Source organism: Salmo trutta, chromosome 36 (genome assembly GCF_901001165.1).
Source record: "Salmo trutta chromosome 36, fSalTru1.1, whole genome shotgun sequence".
Taxonomy (NCBI): Eukaryota; Metazoa; Chordata; class Actinopteri; order Salmoniformes; family Salmonidae; genus Salmo; species Salmo trutta.
In genome coordinates, this window is record NC_042992.1 from 23,131,988 (window position 1) to 23,154,924 (window position 22,937).

Below are 22,937 nucleotides of genomic sequence, written 5' to 3' on the forward strand. Positions count from 1 at the left end.
CACTGAATTAGTGGGAGCCTGACAGCCCACTGCCGAGCCCAGCCACAAGGCAGAGAATCGGTGATCCAGGTAGGGCTACAGTCACAAACTATTATTATATAAACTGATTAGCGAAGGTTGTCCTGTCAACCCTGGCCTGGGCAGCTAACTCTGGCTTGAGTTATGCACTCTGTTACATCATGCCATGCCAGAGTCTACGGTGGGAGTGGGCAGGAGCTACACTAATACTATACAAATATTAATACAGTACTATACTATACCAATATTAATACTGATACTAATACTATAATATACTTTACTTTAATACTATACTTTACCAATACTATACTATACTGGGCTCCCGAGTGGTGCCTCGGACTAAGGCACTTCGCTAATCAGTTTATATAATAATAGTGCTTGAGGCATCACTACAGACACCCTGGTTCCAATCGAGGCTGTATCACAACCTTTCTGGATATACATATATATATATATATATATATATACTACTACAAATCAAATTTTATTTGTAACATACACATGGTTAGCAGATGTTAATGTGAGTGTAGCGAAATGCTTGTGCTTCTAGTTCCGACAGTGCAGTAAAATCTAATAAGTTATCTAACAATTCCCCAACAACTACCTTATACACACAAATCTAAAGGGATGAACGAGAATATGTATATGTATACCATTTACAGATGGTAAAAAATACAGTATATACATGTGATATGAGTAATGTAAGATATGTAAACATTATTGAAGTGGCATTATTTAAAGTGGGATTGTTTAAAGTGACTAGTGATTCATTTATTAAAGTGGCCAGTGATTGGGTCTCAATGTAGGTAGCAGCCTCTCTGAGTTAGTGATTGCTGTTTAGCATTCTGATGGTCTTAAGATAGAAGCTGTTTTTCAGTCTCTCGGTCCCTTTGATGCACCTGTACTGACCTCGCCTTCTGGATGGTAGCGGTGTGAACATGCAGTTGGTTGATGTCCTTGATGATCTTTTTGGCCTTCCTGTAACATCGGATGCTGTAGGTGTTATGGATGGCAGGTAGTTTGCCCCCGGTGATGCGTTGTGCAGTCCGCACCACCCTCTGGAGAGCCTTGTGGTTGAGGGCGGTGCAGTTGCCGTACCAGGCTGTGATACAGCCCGACAGGATGTTCTCGATTGTGCATCTGTAAAGGTTTGTCAGGGTTTTGGGTGACAAGCCAAATTTCTTCAGCCTCCTGAGGTTGAAGAGGCGCTGTTGTGCCTTCTTCACCACACTGTCTGTGTGAGTGGACCATTTCAGTTTGTCTGTGATGTGTATGCCGAGGAACTCAAAACTTTCCAACTTCTCCACTGCTGTCCCTTCGATGTGGATAGGGGGGTGCTCCCTCTGCTGTTTCGTGAAGTCTACGATCATCTCCTTTGTTTTGTTGACATTGAGTGAGAGGTTGTTTTCCTGACACCACACTCCGAGTGCCCTCCCCTCCTCCTTGTAGGCTGTCTCGTCCTTGTTGGTAATCAAGCCCACTACTGTTGTGTCGTCTGCAAACTTGATGATTGAGTTGGAGGCGTGCATGGCCACACAGTCATGGGTGAACAGGAGTACAGGAGGGGGCTGAGCATGCACCCTTGTGGGGTCCCAATGTTGAGGGTCAGCGAAGTGGAGATTATGTTTCTTACCTTCACCACCTGTGGGCGGCCCGTCAGAAAGTGCAGGACCCAATTGCACAGGGCGGGGTTGAGACCCAGGGCCTCCAGCTTGATGATGAGCTTGGAGGGTACTATGGTGTTGAATGCTGAGCTGTAGTCAATGAACAGCATTCTTACATAGGTATTCCTTTTGTCCAGATGGAATAGGGCAGTGTGCAGTGTGATGGCAATTGCTTCATCTGTGGACCTGTTGGGGCGGTATGCAAACTGAGGTCGGTCTAGAGTGGCCGGTAAGGTGGAGGTGATATGATCCTTGACTAGTCTCTCAAAGCACTTCATGATGACAGATGTAAGTGCTACAGGGCGATAGTCATTTAGTTCAGTTATCTTTGCCTTCTTGGGTACAGGAACAATGGTAGCCATCTTGAAGCATGTGGGGACAACAGACTGGGATAAGGATTGATTGAATATGTCTGTAAACACACCAGCCAGCTGTTCTGCGCATGCTTTGAGGATGCGGCTAGGGATGTCATCTGGGCCAGCAGCCTTGAGAGGGTTAACACGTTTAAATGTTTTACTCACGTCACCCACGGAGAAGGAGGGGGGGGGGTGCAGTCCTTGTTAGCGGGCTGCAACGGTGGCACTGTATTAGTGTTTAGCCTGTCTGGAAGCGTGACGTCGGTGTCCGTGACGTGGCTGGCTTTCTTTTTTGTAGTCCATGATTTCCTGTAGACCCTGCCACATACGTCTTGTGTCTGAGCCATTGAATTGCAACTCCACCTTGTCCCTGTACTGGCATTTCACTTGTTTGATTGCCTTGCGGAAGGAATAACTACACTGTTTATATTCAGACATATTCCCAGACCTCATTCCATGGTTAAATGCGGTGGATTGCGCTTTCAGTTTTGCGCGAATGTCACCATCCATCCACGGATTCTGGTTATGGTAGGTTTTAATAGTCACAGTGGGTACAACATCTCCAATGCACTTCTTTAGAAACTCACTCACCGAGTCAGGGTATAGGTCGATGTTGTTCTTTGAGGCTGACCGGAACATATTCCAGTCCGGTGATCAAAACAATCTTGAAGCGTGGCTTCCGATTGGTCAGACCAGCGTTGAATGGTTCTCGTCACTGGTACATCTTATTTGAGTTTCTGCCTATAAGACGGAAGGAGCAAGATGGCGTCGTGGTCAGATTTGCCGAAGGGAGGACAGGGGAGGGCTTTGTATGCATCGCGGAAGTTAGAGTAGCAGGGGTCGAGGGTATTGCGCATGCGAGTAGCATAATCAATATGCTGGAAGAATTGAGGTAGACTTGTTCTCAAATTTGCTTTGTTAAAATACTATACTAATACTATACTATACTCTACTAATACTGTACTATAATATACTTTTCTTTCCATTTGAGGTACATTTTCGGCAGATAATAAATCCCACAAACTAAGCAGAGCAGGCTCATGTAAACTTTTTTTCAATAATTAATTGTACCAAAATCAGAATTGTCTGCTTACCCTGACATTTTGTAAGTGTAGTCGTTAATGGTGTAGTTGTTAAAGGTTTCTAAACTATTGTTCTCCATGCACACTTTCACACACCGGTATATTACATTGTGTTGTTACCTACAGAGTGCTGTAACCTACATTAACTGATATCCTCTGATGATGTAATATAGTTCAGGGTAGCTCCTCCAGTCCCACATGGCTATTTCCACACACTCTTACCCACACCAAGCTCCACAGAAGCTGGCAGTGAAGAAAACCGTGGTTGCCGTGGTGTTGCCGACAGATACAGATGCTTAGCCCTGCTCTCTGTGTATAATATTGTGAAGGGTCGTTCTTCTTTACCCTGCGTTTGGTTTTTCCTACTTTTCTGTTCTATTTCTCACCTCAAGCTCTGTAGCGCTATGCTAAAGGTACGCTAGCTGGTAATTTCCCTCAGTTTTATAATCTTTATCTTCCTTTCCTCTGGTCTCGGTCTCTCTCTTCCTCTCTCCATCTCCCCCTCTTTCTGTCTCTCTTTATCTTCCATTCCTCTGGTTTCTTTCTCCGTGAGCGGAGCGTGTCCTACACATCTGATGGTGTAATCTCCCTAGCGGAGCGCTTCATTTAAATAATGCCTTTTACAGGGTCATCACCACTCCTCTCTCCCATTGACACCTTTCTCTCATAGGTTGGCTAATACAGAAATTTACACCCCGGATTTTCACTCTCACAGGGCAGTATTCTGACTCAAAATGCCCAGTGGAAATTCTCAGTAGGTGAGACACCAAAAAGCAAGATCTGAAAACACTATCCGGAAAACCACTATTTGCAGTTGACTGAGTGTCATCTATCCCAATCCTAATTTCATTACATCCGCTTCATCTGTATTTAGACTGGTTGACAGTAGACTGATACATATTACGGACAGGTCAGAAAGATGCCTGGATGCTAATCCATAATACAGTTTGACACCGGTCTTTCAGTAACATCACGTCCTATTGGCCAGTCTGCCTGTCCATCATTTGACTGGGAAAAGGCTGTCATTTTACATTGGCTAGTCTGACACCTGTCTGTCATGGCTGGTAAAAAGCTCACCCTATTGTTGGTCGGTATGGCTTCCTCTCTCTTAGCCACTCAATGAAAGCGATGAGAGCCTTTCAGCGGATGATTTGGCCTAGAACAAAACGAAAGGCACAGCGGGTGCCATGGCATGGCAGTATACCCTACCCTTCCTCACTGGCAGCTTACAAGCCCCCAATATTCATACAATGTTCCCACAGTGTCCCTGCAACGTTACAGAGCAACCAGTGCCATGTGATTATCATAGTCACACAGCCTTAGACGATGTCATGAGAGAGGGGGAAAAAAACAATTGAGCATTAGAATGTGCTGGTTGGCAGAAAGCTGTCTTCAAACCGCCTCCTTGTCGCGGGAGAGAGAGAGAGAGCGAGAGAGACAGAGAGAGAGAAAGAGAGAGAGGCTTGGACGACACTGGCAGACAAATCACATCGCTCTGCACCCTGAACGTCTGAACTGAATACGATAAGGCTTCATTACAATATGTTTATTTCCTCCTTTTGAAAGGGCTGCTTAAACAAAAGGTTACTTGATTATTTTGCTTGATCATTGTAGCATTCAAGGCGTCTGTTTGAAAGGGAGAGAGAACAATGGGATCGGCTCACAGGGAGAAGGGGAGAGAAGGGGAGAGAAGGGGAGGCTGATGTGCATACAAGGCAAGGAGGATGGCTCTGACATCCATGGGATCTGCCTGCTACCTGCCTGACTGTCCAGGTGAACACAATGGGCCCACGAGACAGAGACAGACACACAATAAAGCAGAGACTGTCAGTCCTGTTCATCCCCTGTCCATCCACTGCCATGGCTACTGTCCCCTGAGAGCATGGACTGACTCATATATTAGTTTTTCCTGATTCATAGAATACATTTTGACTGATTTCACAATAGGCTTGATATTTGATAGGCTTGATAGAATTGATAGAGCTGTCTGGGACCAGGGAATCAATGCAAGAGTGGGCTCTGATGGGGGGTACTTAGGCCTTGAAGCGATACAATTAAATCTACAGAAAATATTTGTGGTAATTTGGTTTAGAGATAAATTATGTTTATACCAATTTGAACGTTAACCTTCTGTCTTCATTTTGTCCAAACATCCATAAAGTAAAGACAAGCATATCCATGTTACTAGCCTAAGAAACAAGGTTCATGAAATTGTTAACTTGCTAGTAACAAATAAATTACATTTACTAACTATCTCTGAAATTCACTCAGATAATACATTTGATGATACAGTGGTAGCAAGACATGGTTTCAATATCTTCATGTTGCCGTTTGTTTTGTGTCATATTCCTGTAAAGCTTAAAGAGGATCTCATGTCAAATGCTGTTGAAGTAATATGGCTACAGGTTCATCTGCCTCACCTAAAGCCCATTCTGATGGAAGCTGCTATAGACCACCAAGTGCTAACAGTAAGTATCTGGATAATATGTGTGAAATGCTTGATAGTGTATGTGATATCCACAGAGAGGTATATTTTCTGGGTGACCTAAATATTGACTGGCTATCATCAAGCTGCCCACTCAAGAGAAAGCTTCAAACTGTAACCAGTGCCTGCAACCTGGTTCAGGTTATCAGTCAACCTACCAGGGTATTTACAAACAGCACAGAAATAAAATCATCAACATGTATTGATCACATCTTTACTAATGCTGCAGAAATCTGCTTTAAAGCGGTATCCACATCCATCTGATGTAGTGATCACAATATAGTAGCCATATCTAGGAAAACCAAAGTTCCAAAGGCTGGGCCTAATATAGTGTATAAGAGGTCATACAATATGTTGTGTAATGAGGAGCAACCAGATGCTGCACTTGACACAATTATGAAATAAGCATGCACCAATGAAGAAAATGACTGTAAAAACTGTTAAATCCCAGTGGATTGATGAGGAATTGAAAAATTGTACGGTAGATGTCAAGCCTGCTCCCTCTCCCCCTCCCTGGCGCTCAAAGGCGCCAGGCTCCCCAGCGTTACGCACTCCTGCCACCATGAGTACGCACACCTGCCTTCCCCCGTCACGCGCATCAGCGTATTATTGGACTCACCTGGACTCAATCACCTGTTTATTACCTCCCCTATATCTGTCTGTTCCCAAGCTCTGTTCCCTGCTTCAAGGTAATGTTTGTTTGTCTTTGCATACCCGGTCCTGACGCTGTCTCTGTCCTGTTTGATGTCTGTTCCATATTAACTGTTCTACTCCCCGTACCTGCTTCTCTTCTCCAGCGTCGGTCTTTATAGAGTCCTGAAGCCATCATAGGAAGCATCGGGGAGCTCTGGCTTTCCGATTGGTGGTGACGTCGGGTCCGAGGGTCACCGCCGATGGAACCGGGGATGCCTAAGCCAGCTCGCTCCAGAGGTTTTCTTGTCCCGGTTGGCTCAGCCGGATCGCCAGGGTTTTACGCCTCAGCCGGCTTGCCAGAAGTTTACACTTCAGCCGGCTCATCAGGTTCCCACATTCCAGCAGGATCATCAGACTGTTACACCTCAACCGGGTCGTCAGGCTCTCACGGCTCAGCCGGTTCGCTAGGCTCCCACGCCCCTGCCGGTTCGTTGGACTGTCACGCCCCAGCCGGCTGGTCTAGCGCCTCGGCCCGTCAGGCTCGCCCAGGTGGGACAGCGTGTGGTGCCCCTAGAGGGGTGGGGGGTACTGTCACGCCTGCTCCCTCTCCCCCTCCCTGGCACTCGAAGGTGCCAGGCTCCCCAGCGTTACGCACTCCTGCCACCATCAGTACGCACACCTGCCTTCCCCGTCACGCACATCAGCGTATTATTGGACTCACCTGGACTCCTGTGTCACTACCTCCCCTATATCTGTCTGTTCCCAAGCTCTGTTCCATATTAACTGTTCTACTCCCCGTACCTGCTTCTCTTCTCCAGCGTCGGTCCTTACAGTAGAAAGAGATGAGGCCAAAGGAATGGCAAATAAGTCTGGATGCACAGCTGATTGGCAAACGCACTGTAAATTGAGAAATCATGTGACTAAACTGAACTAAAAGAAGAAGAAACTATACTATGAAACTAAGATAAATGATATAAAGAAATGTATGAATTTATAAAAAAAAAAAATAATTAAACGGCAACCTCGGCTCCATCATTCATTGAATCAGATGGCTCATTCATCACAAAACCCACTAATATTGCCAACTACTTTAATGATTTTGTCATTGGCAAGATTAGAAAATGTAGACATGACATGTCAACAACAAATTCTGAACCTACACACCCATGCATAACTGACCAAATTATGAAAGACAAGCACTCTAATTTTGAATTCCATAAAGTGAGTGTAGCAGAGGTGGAAAAATCATTGTTGTCTAGCAACATTGACAAGCCACCTGGATCTGACAACATACTGTAGATGGAAAATGACTGAGCATGATAGAGGACAATATTGCAACTTCTATTTGCCATCTCTTCAATCTAAGCCTACAGGAAAGTATGTGCCCTCAGGCCTGGAGGGAAGCAAAAGGCATTCCTTTACCCAAGATTAGCAAAGTGCCCTTTACTGGCTCAAACAACCAACCAAGAAGCCTGTTACCAACCCTTAGAAACTTTTGGAAAAAATGGTGTTTGACCAGATACAATGCCATTTCACAGTAAACAGATGAACAATAGGTTTTCAGCAAACTTATAGGGAAGGGCATTCAACATGTACGGCACAAACATAACTGGCTGGCTGAGAGAACTTGATAATAAAAATATTGTTTTAGACTTCAGTGCAGCTTTTGACATAATCGATCATAATCTGCTGCTGGAAAAACATACAGTACATTCGGAAAGTATTCAGACCCCTTCACTTTTTAGACATTCTGTTACATTAAGGTCTTATTCTAAAATGGATGAATTCGTTTTTCCTCTCATCAATCTACACACAATACCCCAAAATGAAAAAGTAAAACCTGTTTTTTTTTTACATTTTTGCAAATGTATGTACATTTTTTGGGAAATATCACATTTACATAAGTATTCAGACCCTTTACTGAGTAGTATGTTGAAGCACCTTTGGCAGTGATTACAGCCTTGAGTCTTCTTGGGTATGAAGCTACAAGCTTGGCACACCTGTATTTGGGGAGTATCTCCCATTCTTCTCTGCAGATCCTCTCAAACTCTGTCAGGTTGGATGGGGAGCATCGCTATTTTCAGGTCTTTCCAGAGATTTTAGATCGGGTTCAAGTCTGGGCTCTGGCTGGGACAGTCAAGGACATTGAGACTTGTCCCGAAGAAACTCCTGCATTATCTTGGCTTTGTGCTTAGGGTTGTTGTCCTGATGGAAGGTGAACCATTGCTCCAGTCTGAGGTCCTGAGCGCTCTGGAGCAGGTTTTCATCAAGGATCTCTCGGTACTTTTCTCTGTTCAACTTTGCCTCGATCCTGACTAGTCTCCCAGTCTCTGCCGCTGTTAAACATCCCCACAGCATGAGGCTGCCACTACCATGCTTCACCGTAGGGATGGTATTGGCCAGTTGATGAGCAGTGCCTGGTTTCCTCCAGATGTGACGTTTGGCATTCAGGCAAAATAGTTCAATCTTGTTTTCATCAGACCAGAGAATCTTGTTTCTCATGGTCTGTGAGTCCTTTAGGTGCCTTTTGACAAACACCAAGCGGGCTGTCATGTGCCTTTTACTGAAGAGTGGCTTCCGTCTGGCCACTCTACCATATAGGCCTGATTGGTGGAGTGCTGCAAAGATGGTTTTCTTTCTGGAAGGTTCTCCCATTTCCACAGAGGAACTCTGGAGCTCTGTCAGAGGGACCATCGGGTTCTTGGTCACCTCGCTGACCAAGGCCCTTCTCCCCCAATGGTTCAGTTTGGCCGGGAGGCCAGCTCTAGGAAGAGTCTTGGTGGTTCCAAACTTCTTCCATTTAAGAATGGGCCAATGTGTTCTTGGGAACCTTTAATGCTGCAGACATTTTTTGGTACCTTTCCCCAGATCTGTGCCTCGACACAATCGTATCTCAGAGCTCTATGGACAATTCCTTCAACATCATGGTTTGGTTTTTGCTCTGACATGCACTGTCAACTGTGGGACCATGTATAGACAGGTGTGTGCCTTTCCAAATCATGTCCAATCAATCGAATTTACCACAGGTGGATACATCTCAATGAGGATCAATGGAAACAGGATGCACCCGAGCTCCATTTTGAATCTCATAGCAAAGGGTCTGAATACTTATGTAAATAAAGTATTTCTGTTTTTATTTTTAATACATTTGCAAACATTTCTAAAAACCTGTTTTCACTTTGTCATTAAGGGGTATTGTGAGGGGAAACAATTAATACATTTTAGAGTAAGGCTGTAACATAACAAAATGTGGAAAAAGTAAAGGGGTCTGAGTACTTTCCCGAAGGCACTGTGTGTGTTATGGCTTTACATCCCCTGCTATATTGTGGATTGTGAGTTACCTGTCTAACATAACACAGAGGGTGTTGTTTAATGGAAGCCTCTCCAACATATTAGAGGTAGAGTCAGGTATTCCCCAGGGCAGCTGTCTAGGCCCTTTACTTTTTAAAATGTTTACTAATGACCTGTCACTGGCTCTGATTTAAGCCTGTGTGTCTATGTATGCTGATGACTCAACACTATACACGTCAGCTACCACAGCAATAGAAATCACTACAACCCTTAATGTGTGGCAAGAAATAAGTTAGCCCTAAATATTTCAAAACAAAACGCATTGCATTTGGGACAAATCATCTAATAATTGTAATGAATAATGTGGAAATTGAGCAACTTGGGGAGACTAAACTGCTTGGAGTAACCCTGGATTGTAAACTGTCATGGTCAAAACATATTGATGCAACAGTAGCTAAGATGGGGAGAAGTCTGTCCATAACAAAGCACTGCTCTTCCTTCTTAACAACACTATAAAAATATGGAACAGTGGATACTGTGAAGAGACACACACAGGCACAGACACATACATACATACATACACATGATAACATAAACACTATACACACTTACACATGGATTTTGTGTTGTAGATATGTGGTAGTAGAGTCGTGGCCTGAGGGCACATGCTTAATGTGTTGTGAAATCTGATATGAAATGTATTGTAAAGTTTAAAAAATTGTATATAACTGCCTTCATTTTGCTGGACCCCAGGAAGAATAGCTGCTGCCTTGGCAGCAGTTTATGGGGATCCATAATAAATGCAAATACTAAAGCATAGCATACTAACAGAAGTACTTTGTCAGTATTCAGTATTTCCTACTCTAAGTCCTGTAGATAAGCCCAAAAGAAGATCATATTCTTCAATTTGCAATCGAAGCAAGAAAACGTGTATAATTTTCACACTTCTATACCAAAGTGATCAATGTTTGAGCTTATCTGCTAGACTATCTCAGTGTGAGAAGAGACAGAAACTCAAGTGAGGAAGTGTGGGTTTAACCTCTGAGCTTGGACTCTGTGTCCTGAGTGCTGATTGGTCAGGTGAAGAGGGCTCTGATTGGGGCCAGCTCTCACTAACTAGCCAGTAATTGAGGAGCTGATTGTTCTGGGTGTGAATTAAGGTGAAGGGGAAACTAACCTGTCTGCCTGTCTCTGCTCATCTCTGCCAAGTTTAGTCTGCAACACTTTGTGTAGGTACAATGCTTTATAACTTGTTACAACTATGTATAAGGCAGTATAAGGCATTATAACAGCATCACAATGCATTTTACCTGTGGGCTTTAAGTAAAGTGTTACAGTTCAGTAAATTAATGTGAGGAGGGTGTTGTTGCCAGTTGAATCTCTGACTGTAGCATTTTTGTGTTTTTGTAATGCAAGTAGATTGAGTACATCAATTGATCATGCCACATAGGCCTGCCACATACTGTATGACTGATGTTGGTAGTCATTGATTTGATAGAAATTCACTGGTTTGGCTTTGTTCCATTGCTTCTTTAATAGAAGGACAGATTAGTATTATTATTATGCATGAAATATTGGCTTTGAATAATATGGGAACAGCAACACTACTAAAACAGAGAAAACAGAGGATTACAAGAGGCTTTTTGCTCCATAATGTGATTTTAAAAGAAAGAGTCTTACCTTTGTTCCATGTTTCCCAGTAAGGCTGGTGGGAGGTGGAGATTAGCTCAGAGAATGGAGTTTGTCTGAAAGCCGATTAGCCAGAACTGAAACAGGGCCAAATTGAGTTTTCTCTCTGTTAAAAAAAGGCTGCTTGCTGTGTGTTCAGTCAAAAGTAAGAACTCTGAGAAATCATTCATATTATAATGAATGCCATTTCTACTTTGTGATCTTATTTTAATGCCTAGATGACATGCATTACATTGAATATTAGCAGCTAGACCGAGACGTGTTGTCATAATATAAATTGCGTCCTTAAAATGAACATATTTTTAAACGAGCATGATATTTGTACCATTCCATCATATATTATGACAGCATTATATTCTCAGAGGCATTTTAAATAGCCCATCTTCTGCATTTGAATGTCATTTAAATCTCATAGGATCTATTATTATGTTCTCTAGATCAGTGGTTCCCAACAAGGGGTACTAGGACCCCTGGGGGTACTTGGCCTATCCACAGGGGGAACTTAAAAAGACTCATGGGTCCATAGGGTTACTGGTAAAACGCACGTGAGGGGTACTTCATGGGTACTCCGGGCAGAGCCAAATTCCGTTGGTGGTACGGTAACCAAAAAAGGTTGGGAACCACTGCTCTAGGTAGCTCTAAACACCACATAGCTTTAGTTGACTCTCTTTTGTTCCTATATTGCCACCTAATGGATACAAATAGTACATATCATTGTTCCATTTGAATAGTTTTTTAAAAATTATTTTTTATGTCACCCAAAATCCCTTTAACTGCTTTTAAAACACAAATTATAATTTCAAATGTTGGAAATTGTAAGACCTACATAAATTCCCCTTCAATGCGTCCATTGAATGATGTGCCTACACCTGAAAGTGTAGTTACGATTGGCCAAAGAGGTATATGGTTCAAGATGCAAAGGCTGAAAAGAAGCCAGCATCCTGTACGCAAAGGATCAAAGCTCACGTTCTGCTTGACTTTTGAGACTGCGTATGATTGACAAACGGATATGTCCAATTGGGATTTCCAAATCGATGTCTCAAGTTTAACGTTAAAGTTTATCGTTTGAATACTTCAGACTAAATCGACAGGCTTTTTGAAGTTTGGATATATCATAACTCAAGGCGAGACCCAGATGCAGACACAGGAGGTAGATGGTTGGAGTCTTAGATGTTTAATAATCCAAAAAGGAGTAGGCAAGAGAATGGTCGTGGACAGGCAAAAGGTCAAAACCAGATCAGAGTACAGGAGGTACAGAGTGGCAGACAGGTTCGAGGTCAAGGCAGGCAGAATGGTCAGGCAGACGGGTACAGAGTCCAGAATCAGGCAAGGGTCAAAACCAGGAGGACTAGAAAAAGGAGAAATAGCAAAAGCAGGAGAACGGGAAAAACCGCTGGTTGACTTGGACATACAAGACAAACTGGCACAGAGAGACAGGAAATACACTTCGGAAAATAAGCGACACCTGGAGAGGGTGGAGACAATAACAAGGACAGGTGAAACAGATCAGGGTGTGACAGGATATATCCAAATATAACTGAGCCGTGACCCACTGTCATCCACTTAACATTCTGCATGTTTCAGCCTGCGTAATGTGTTGGTTTGAGGCTATTTACAGTCCATGTGACAGTGCTTTTCTGTAGCCTGTACTGTATTGTATGGTACCCTATACCCTACTCCTCAGTCACTGTATAAACTAGCTAACTGCAGTGTTATCTGACAGACTGTCTGTCACTCCTCTCCTCCTCAAGGCCACAGCTATGAAATAGCTACAGTTGAAGTCGGAAGTTTACATACACCTTAGCCAAATACATTTCAACTCAGTTTTTCACAATTCCTGACTTTTAATCCTAGTAAATATTCCCTGTCTTAGGTCAGTTAGGATCACCACTTTATTTTAAGAATGTGAAATGTCAGAATAATAGTAGAGAGTGATTTATTTCAGCTTTTATTTCTTTCATCACATTCCCAGTGGGTCAGAAGTGTACATACACTCAATTAGTATTCGGTAGCATTGCCTTTAAATTGTTAACTTGGGTCAAACGTTTCTGGTAGCCTTCAACAAGCTTCCCACAATAAATTGGGTGTCACGTCCTGACCCTAGTAAGATGTCATTTTCTATAGTAGAGTAGGGCAGGGCGTGACAGGGGGTGTTTTGTGTTGTTCTATGTGTTCTATTTCTATGTTTAAGTTCTAGTTTGTCTATTTCTATGTTGGGATTGTTTGGGGTTGATCTCTAATTGGAGGCAGCTGATCCTTATTTGCCTCTGATTAGAGATCATATTTAAGTAGGGGTTTTTCTCTTCCTCTTTGTGGGTTATTATTTTTTGAGTAGTGTGTTTTCCTCTCTGCGTCACGGTTTGTTGTTTTGTGGTTTCAAGTAATTTAAGTGTATTGCATTTCAGGCACATAAGGAAGTTTGGCAGAGTCAGGGTGGAGACCTGAGCCAACTCCCCGTGCTTACTGTGGGGAGCAAGTGACGGGGCAGGCACCGTGTTGTGCGGTGATGTGCACTGTGTCGTCAGGGCGCATTCACAGGCCGGTGCGATCTGTGCCCGCACCCTGCAGTTGTCGAGCATCCAGCCAGGGCGGGTTGTGCAAGCCATACACTTCAGACCTCTGGTGCGCATCCGCGGCCCAGTGCGTCCTGTGCCTGCTCCTCGCACTCTCCCTCCAGTGCGCCTACATAGTCCAGTACGTCCTGTGCCTGCTCCTCGCACTCTTCTTTCAGTGCGCATCCATAACCTGGTACAGCCAGTGCCTGCTGTGAGCACTCGGCCCTTAGTGTGTCTCCCCAGTCCGGTGAGACCGATTCCTGCTCCTCGCACTCTCCCTCCAGTGCGCATTCATAACCAGGTACAGCCAGTGCCTGCTGTGAGCACTCGGCCCATAGTGCGTCTCCCCAGTCCGGTGAGACCGATTCCTGCTCCTCGCACTCTCCCTCCAGTGCGCCTCCATAGCCCAGTACGTCCTGTGCCTGCTCCCCGCACTCGCCCTGAGGTGCGTGTTACCAGTCTGGCGCCACCTATGCCAGTCCCACGCATCGGACCTCCAGTGCGCATCCTTAGTCCGGAGCCTCCAGCGACGCTCCTCAGCCCGGAGCCTCCTGAGACTCTCCTCAGCCCGGAGCCTCCTGAGACTCTCCTCAGCCCGGAGCCTCCTGAGACTCTCCTCAGCCCGGAGCCTCCTGAGACTCTCCTCAGCCCGGAGCCTCCTGAGACTCTCCTCAGCCCGGAGCCTCCTGAGACTCTCCTCAGCCCGGAGCCTCCTGCGACTCTCCTCAGCCTGGAGCCTCCTGCGACTCTCCTCAGTCAGGAGCCTCCAGCGATGCTCCCCAGTCAGGAGCCTCCAGCGACGCTCCTCAGCCCGGAGCCCTCAGCGGCGGTCTGCAGCCAAGAGCCTTCAGCGGCGGTCTGCAACCCAGAGCCTTCAGCGGCGGTCTGCAACCCAGAGCCTTCAGCGGCGGTCTGCAACCCAGAGCCTTCAGCGGCGGTCTGCAACCCAGAGCCTTCAGCGGCGGTCTGCAGCCCAGTGTCTTCAGCGGCAGCCTTTAGCCCAGAGTCTTCAGCGGCGGTTGGTGGTCCGAAGCCTCCGGCGATGATCCATGGTCTGGTTCCTCCGGACATACAGAAGCGGGGGGATCAGCGGGCGGTGGGGGTACTACGCCCGGAACCAGAGCCGCCGCCATAGACATTAGTCACCCACCCTACGCTCCCTTTGTGTTTTTGTTGGGTTTTTTTGGGTTGTTTTTTGCATTCGGAGTCTGCACCTTTGGGGGGGTACTGTCACGTCCTGACCCTAGTAAGATGTCATTTTCTATAGTAGGGCAGGGCATGACAGGGGGTGTTTTGTGGTGTTCTATGTGTTCTATTTCTATGTTTAAGTTCTAGTTTGTCTATGTGGGGATTGTTTGAGGTTGATCTCTAATTGGAGGCAGCTGATCCTCATTTGCCTCTGTTTAGAGATCATATTTAAGTATGGGTTTTTCTCTTCCTGTTTGGGTTATTATTTTTTGAGTAGTGTGTTTTCCTCTCTGCGTCACGGTTTGTTGTTTTGTGGTTTCAAGTCATTTAAGTGTATTGCATTTCAGTTTCACGTTTAATAAATATGTGGAACTACGAACACGCTGCATTTTGGTCCGCTCCTTCGAACATTGGGTGAATTTTGGCCCATTCCTCCTGACAGAGCTGGTGTAACTGAATCAGGTTTGTAGGCCTCCTTGCTCGCACACATTTTTTCAGTTCTGCCCACAAATTTTCTATGGGATTGAGGTCAGGGCTTTGTAATGGCCACTCCAATACCTTGACTTTGTTGTCCCTAAGCCATTTTGCCACGTCTTTGGAAGTATGCTTGGGGTCATTGCTCATTTAGAAGACCCATTTGCGACCAAACTTTAACTTCCTGACTGATGTCTTGAGATGTTGCTTCAATATACAGTGAGGGAAAAAAGTATTTGATCCCCTGCTGATTTTGTTTGTTTGCCCACTGACAAAGAAATGATCAGTCTATAATTTTAATGGTAGGTTTATTTGAACAGTGAGAGACAGAATAACAACAAAAAAATCCTGAAAAACACATGTCAAAAATATTAGAAATTAATTTGCATTTTAATGAGGGAAATAAGTATTTGACCCCCTCTCAATCAGAAAGATTTCTGGCTCCCAGGTGTCTTTTATACAGATAAGGAGCTGAGATTAGGAGCACACTCTTAAAGGGAGTGCTCCTAATCTCAGCTTGTTACCTGTATAAAAGACACCTGTCCACAGAAGCAATCAATCAGATTCCAAACTCTTCACCATTGCCAAGACCAAAGAGCTCTCCAATGATGTCAGGGACAAGATTGTAGACCTACACAAGGCTGGAATGGGCTACAAGACCATCACCAAGCAGCTTGGTGAGAAGATGACAACAGTTGGTGCGATTATTCGCATATGGAAGAAACACAAGAACTGTCAATCTCCCTCGGCCTGGGGCTCCATGCAAGATCTCACCTCGTGGAGTTGCAATGATTATGAGAACGGTGAGGAATCAGCCCAGAACTACGCGGGAGGATCTTGTCAATGATCTCAAGGCAGCTGGGACCATAGTCACCAAGAAAACAATTGGTAACACACTACGCCGTGAAGGACTGAAATCCTGCAGCGCCCGCAAGGTCCCCCTGCTCAAGAAAGCACATATACATGCCCGTCTGAAGTTTGCCAATGAACATCTGAATGATTCAGAGGACAACTGGGTGAAAGTGTTGTGGTCAGATGAGACCAAAATGGAGCTCTTTGGCATCAACTCAACTCGCCGTGTTTGGAGGAGGAGGAATGCTGCCTATGACCCCAAGAACACCATCCCCACCGTCAAACATGGAGGTGGAAACATTATGCTTTGGGGGTGTTTTTCTGCTAAGGGTACAGGACAACTTCACCGCATCAATGGGACGATGGACGGGGCCATGTACCGTCAAATCTTGGGTGAGAACCTCCTTCCCTCAGCCAGGGCATTGAAAATGGGTCGTGGAGGGGTATTCCAGCATGACAATGACCCAAAACACACGGCCAAGGCAACAAAGGAGTAGCTCAAGAAGAAGCACATTAAGGTCCTGGAGTGGCCTAGCCAGTCTCCAGACCTTAATCCCATAGAAAATCTGTGGAGGGAGCTGAAGGTTCGAGTTGCTAAACGTCAGCCTCGAAATCTTAATGACTTAGAGAAGATCTGCAAAGAGGAGTGGGACAAAATCCCTCCTGAGATGTGTGCAAACCTGGTGGCCAACTACAAGCAACGTCTGACCTCTGTGATTGCCAACAAGGGTTTTGCCACCAAGTACTAAGTCATGTTTTGCAGAGGAGTCAAATACTTATTTCTCTCATTAAAATGCAAATCAATTTCTAACATTTTTGACATGCGTTTTTCAGGATATTTTTGTTGTTATTCTGTCTCTCACTGTTCAAATAAAACTAACATTAAAATTATAGACTGATCATTTCTTTGTCAGTGGGCAAACGTACAAAATCAGCAGGGGATCAAATACTTTTTTCCCTCACTGTATCCACATAATTTTCCTCCCTTATGATACCATCTATTTTGTGAAGTGCACAAGTCCCTCCTGCAGCAAAGCACCCCCACAACATGATGCTGCCACCCCCGTGCTTCACGTTTGGGATGGTGTTCTTCGGCTTGCAAGCCTCCCCCGCTTTCCTCCTAACATAATGATGGTCATTATAGCCAAACAGTTCTATGTTTGTTTCATCAGACCAGAGGACATTTCTCCAAAAAGTACAATCTTTGTCCCCTTGTGCAGTTGCAAACTGTAGTCTGGCTTTTTATAGAGGTTTTGGAGCAGTGGCATCTTCCTTGCTGAGCGGCCTTTCAGGTTATGTCGATATAGGACTCGTTTTACTGTGGATATAGATACTTTTGTACCTGTTTCCTCCAGCATCTTCACAAGGTCCTTTGTTGTTGTTCTGGGAATGATTTGCACTTTTTGCACCAAAGTACGTTCATCTCTAGGAGACAGAATGCGTCTCCTTCCTGAGCAGTATGACAGCTGCGTGGTCCCATGGTGTTTATACTTTATACTATTGTTTGTACAGATGAACGTGGTACCTTCAGGCGTTTGGAAATTGCTCCCAAGGATGAACCAGACTTGTGGAGGTCTACAATTTTTTTCTGAGGTCTTGGATTATTTCTTTTGATTTTCCCATGATGCCAAGCAAAAGGCGCTGAGTTGGAATGTAGGCCTTGAAATACATCCACAGGTACACCTCCAACTGACTCAAATTATGTCAATTAACCTATCAGAAGCTTCTAAAGCCATGACATCATTTTATGGAATTTTCCAAGCTGTTTAAAGGCACAGTCAACTTAGTGTATGTAAACTTCTGACCCACTGGAATTGTGATACAGTGAATTATAAGTGAAATAATCTGTCTGTAAACAGTTGTTGGAAAAATGTCTTGTGTCATGCACAAAGTAGATGTCAAAACCGACTTGCCAAAACTATAGTTTGTTAAGAAATTTGTGGAGTGGTTGAAAAACGAGTTTATGTTCCTCAAAGGGGAGATGTAAGGTGTGATTGGAGGACAGGGGTAGGGGGAACGCCGGGATGGGGCGGGGTGTACTTGTTGCCACTGTGTTCCCAGGAGGAGAAAAGAGAGACAGTAACCTCTCCTCCTCTCCCCTCACTATGACAGCTTAACCATAGTCACCCACTAACTAATGGCCGTGGGACAACATTTATCTCGTGGCACTTTTCACCTTGGAAAATATAGGGCGGGTGACTTACTACACCTGTACATGAGATACATTCAAAGTGTGTAGATTACATCTACCGATATTTGTTTCCCCCCACCCTTTTTTACTCAACACTTTAGCCACACATTCACATGCACCCTCTATCAATAAATCAATCATCCTCAATAAGGAAGATGTTGCATCATTGATGCAGTATGTCTCCATTGAGATTCCAAAATCCACCCTGAAGCATGTATTTTGATTGTCCTTGTAGTTTATGATATCGAGGTCTACCACACACAAGCACACGCGCGCATACACACAAACAAGCACACACACACACCGGCCGTGTTCCTCTGCCCAGGCATTTCTGATGCATGCCAGATCTTACAACGCCTGGATTGGTATTTGAAGTATCAGCTAACCACATCATGTTATAGCAATCTGTCAGTTGATGACACAGTCGATGACGTGGTGGGGTGGATATCATTCAGAAAATTAAAACAATTAGTGTATCGCTTTAATTTCCAGACACTCAACATCAGTGTCAGAAAGGTATTTACTGGAGCGCAGGCACCAGTTATGGTGTATTGAGAGTAATGTGTTTGAGATCAAGTAGAATCTATTCTGTAGTGGCCCCTTTCTATCACTAGAGAGCGCTCTACTGATACTCTTCTATTTCATAGCGACCCCTCAAAGATGGCTAGATAATAAACTGTACATAAAAAGGCCCAACCTGGCTGTGAAAAGAAATACGTGTTTGATAGTGTATGCATTTAAAAAAATGTATGTATATGAGGTATACTTGTAAAACTTTTTAAATAAACTGTATAAGTGGACCTCGCTTTGACATTCACACACAACTCCAGAGGAAGTGCTTTGGTTCTGCTAATAACTTTATTTAAATAAGACACAAGATTTCTATGTTGATTCAAATAAAAAAGAGTCATCAGCCACACACAGATGTCCATAACATAACAAACAAAAACAATGTGTGTGGCATTGCATCAGGACCAGTCATCTGAGAACAGTGGGCGGACTCTCACAGTAGACCTAAAGGTACTGTACCCTCGGTATGCAAGCTCATCGCCTAACAACATTCTCCAATAACATCTTTGAACACACACCAAGGAAATGCTGTGCAAAACAGAGGAAAACCAAACGTTGCCCTGTAGGGAGGCTTCTAATCAGTCTTTCTGTGTTTTTTCTAAATGTTACCTATGGGCTAATCTTGCAACAGCGGTCTCTACTAACACAGAGGTGAAAGGCAAGCGGAGCACATTCAAAGCTTTGTTAGTGTGGTTGGTTGCTGTACACAGGAACATTGTAGCGTTTTTGTATGAATCTTTCCACCGCTGGTTGATAGTTCATTTGTTGGTGGTATTGTTGTTGTAAAATGTGTTTTGGATACATTTACATTTTAGTCATTTAGCAGACGCTTTTATCCAGAGCAACTTACAGTAGTGAATGCATACATTTCATACATTTTTTTTCTTCTGTGCTGGCCCCCCGTAGGAATCGAACCCACAACCCTGGTGTTGCAAACACCATGCTCTACCAACTGAGCTACAGGGATAGTTTACTTTGTCTTGTTTCCTCTTCCAAGGCAGGTCAAAAACATTCATGGGCCCTTACACACTCTCCTCCTATAACTTTCACACTTTACTCCCTATAACTTTCACACACTCCTCCTATAACTTTCACACTTTACTCCTCCTATAACTTTCACATACTCTCCTCCTATAACTTTCACTCTCCCTCCTATAACTTTCACTCTCCTCCTATAACTTTCACTCTCCCTCCTATAACTTTCACTCTCCCTCCTATAACTTTCACTCTCCTCCTATAACTTTCTCACACACTCCTATAACTCACTCTCCCCTCCTATAGCTTTCCCTCTCCCCTCCTATAACTTTCACACACCCCTCCTTCTGTAACTTCCACACTCTCCTCCATCTGTAACTTTCACACTCTCCTCCTTCTATAACTTTCACACTCCCCTCCAATAACTTTCACACTCTCCTCCTATAACGTTCACACTCTCCTCCTATAACTTTCACACTCTCCTCCTCCTATAACTTTCTCTCCTCCTCCTATAACTTTCACACACTCCTCCTATAACTTTCACACTATCCTCCTATAACTTTCACTCCCCTCCTCCTATAACTTTCACACACTCCTCCTCCTATAACTTTCACACTCCTCCTCCTATATCTTTCACTCTCCTCCTGCTATAACTTTCACTCTCCCCTCCTATAACTTTCACTCTCCTCCTGCTATAACTTTCACACACTATCCTCCTATAACTTTCACTCTCCTCCTGCTATAACTTTCACTCTCCTCCTGCTATAACTTTCACTCTCCTCCTCCTATATCTTTCACACACTATCCTCCTATAACTTTCCCTCTCCTCCTCCTATATCTTTCACACACTATCCTCCTATAACTTTCACTCTCCCCCTCCTATAACTTTCACTCTCCCCTCCTATAACTTTCACACTCTCCTCCTGCTATAACTTTCACTCTCCTCCTCCTATATCTTTCACACACTATCCTATAACTTTCACTCTCCTCCTCCTATAACTTTCACACTCTCCTCCTGCTATAACTTTCACACACTATCCTATAACTTTCACTCTCCCCTCCTATAACTTTCACTCTCCTCCTATAACTTTCACTCTCCTCCTATAACTTTCACTCTCCCCTCCTATAACTTTCACTCTCCTCCTATAACTTTCACACACTATCCTATAACTTTCACTCTCCTCCTATAACTTTCACACACTATCCTATAACTTTCACTCTCCCCTCCTATAACTTTCACTCTCCCCTCCTATAACTTTCACACTCTCCTCCTGCTATAACTTTCACTCTCCTCCTCCTATATCTTTCACACACTATCCTATAACTTTCACTCTCCTCCTCCTATAACTTTCACACTCTCCTCCTGCTATAACTTTCACACACTATCCTATAACTTTCACTCTCCCCTCCTATAACTTTCACTCTCCTCCTATAACTTTCACTCTCCTCCTATAACTTTCACTCTCCCCTCCTATAACTTTCACTCTCCCCTCCTATAACTTTCACTCTCCTCCTATAACTTTCACTCTCCTCCTCCTATAACTTTCACACTCTCCTCCTGCTATAACTTTCACACACTATCCTATAACTTTCACTCTCCCCTCCTATAACTTTCACTCTCCTATAACTTTCACTCTCCTCCTATAACTTTCACTCTCCCCTCCTATAACTTTCACTCTCCTCCTCCTATAACTTTCACACACTCCCCTCCTTCTATAACTTGCACACACTCAGTGATGGTCAAAACAACACACAAACTGGTTAATCACATCAACAACCAATCCTTTTATTGTGTTTGTGCATGACCTTTGGCCCCACAGATCCAATGAGGAGCGAGCTGATTGGGTGAGCTGATGAACACTGATGACCTGCTAGCCAATAGCTATGTGCTCTGGTGACATCATATCCAGTGCTGGTTTATGTGTCGAGTAATGGCTTTCTCAACAGGCTGTTAGGCTTTTCACACTACTGAGCCATACCGGGCCGAGCCACCATAGTTGCTGGAACCGTGCTGGAAAAGAAATGATCAGAGCCAGCACAGTACAGTCCTATAGTGTGAATCTGGCTTAAGTGCTGATTTGGCTCTATACTCCAAACCAAAGGAATGAGAGAGAGGAAATGGAGTGGTGAAGAAGAAGCGAAACATATCCGACCCAACGGACACCAACACCTTGTCTATTATTGCACACATCTAGTTAACCAATGCCACATAGTTAATGTATGTTAGTCATTGGATAAGCTATATCGCTTGATAATAAGGTGCTAAATGATTAAAAACAACATCAACATTGCATTGATATTTTTAAAAGCCTTATAGTATATCTAACAATGAACAAGAGTATCAATGCAGACAGGAATTCCACAAGCACACATTAGCATATCAAAATAAATTATGTTTCTGATTATGGTTTATCTTTGACTTGAATGTCTTATTAAAGGAATCATGTACAGGTGGGTGTGTTGTTGTGTTCCATGCAAGAATGATGTTACAGACAAATCTGCAGAGGGAATTATTGTGCACAGAATCAAATATGGGGCGCTCATAGGATAATTGCTTCCTTTGAGGAAGATGATGTCAATAATTACTCATGAGTCATGACATTCTGAAGTGTAATGCTTTACAAAGACATGGACTGGATAAGGATCAGGACAGTTTACTCCTTCCCTTAGAAATCCAAAGATGAAACATCTACCAATTCTGCAGGTGCAATAAACCTACTAGGTCCTCTCTAATCAAACCTTAAACTCAGCGCACCGGAGGGCCTAAAGATCAACGTTTGGACATGACTTGATGAGTCTTCTCGACCCCTAACCAGCTACAATCTCATGGAATGTCTTATGAATCAATAGTAAAGCATTATGTTGTCTATGTGATATTAAAACAGTCTCAGACTGGACATCCCCTGAATGTAAC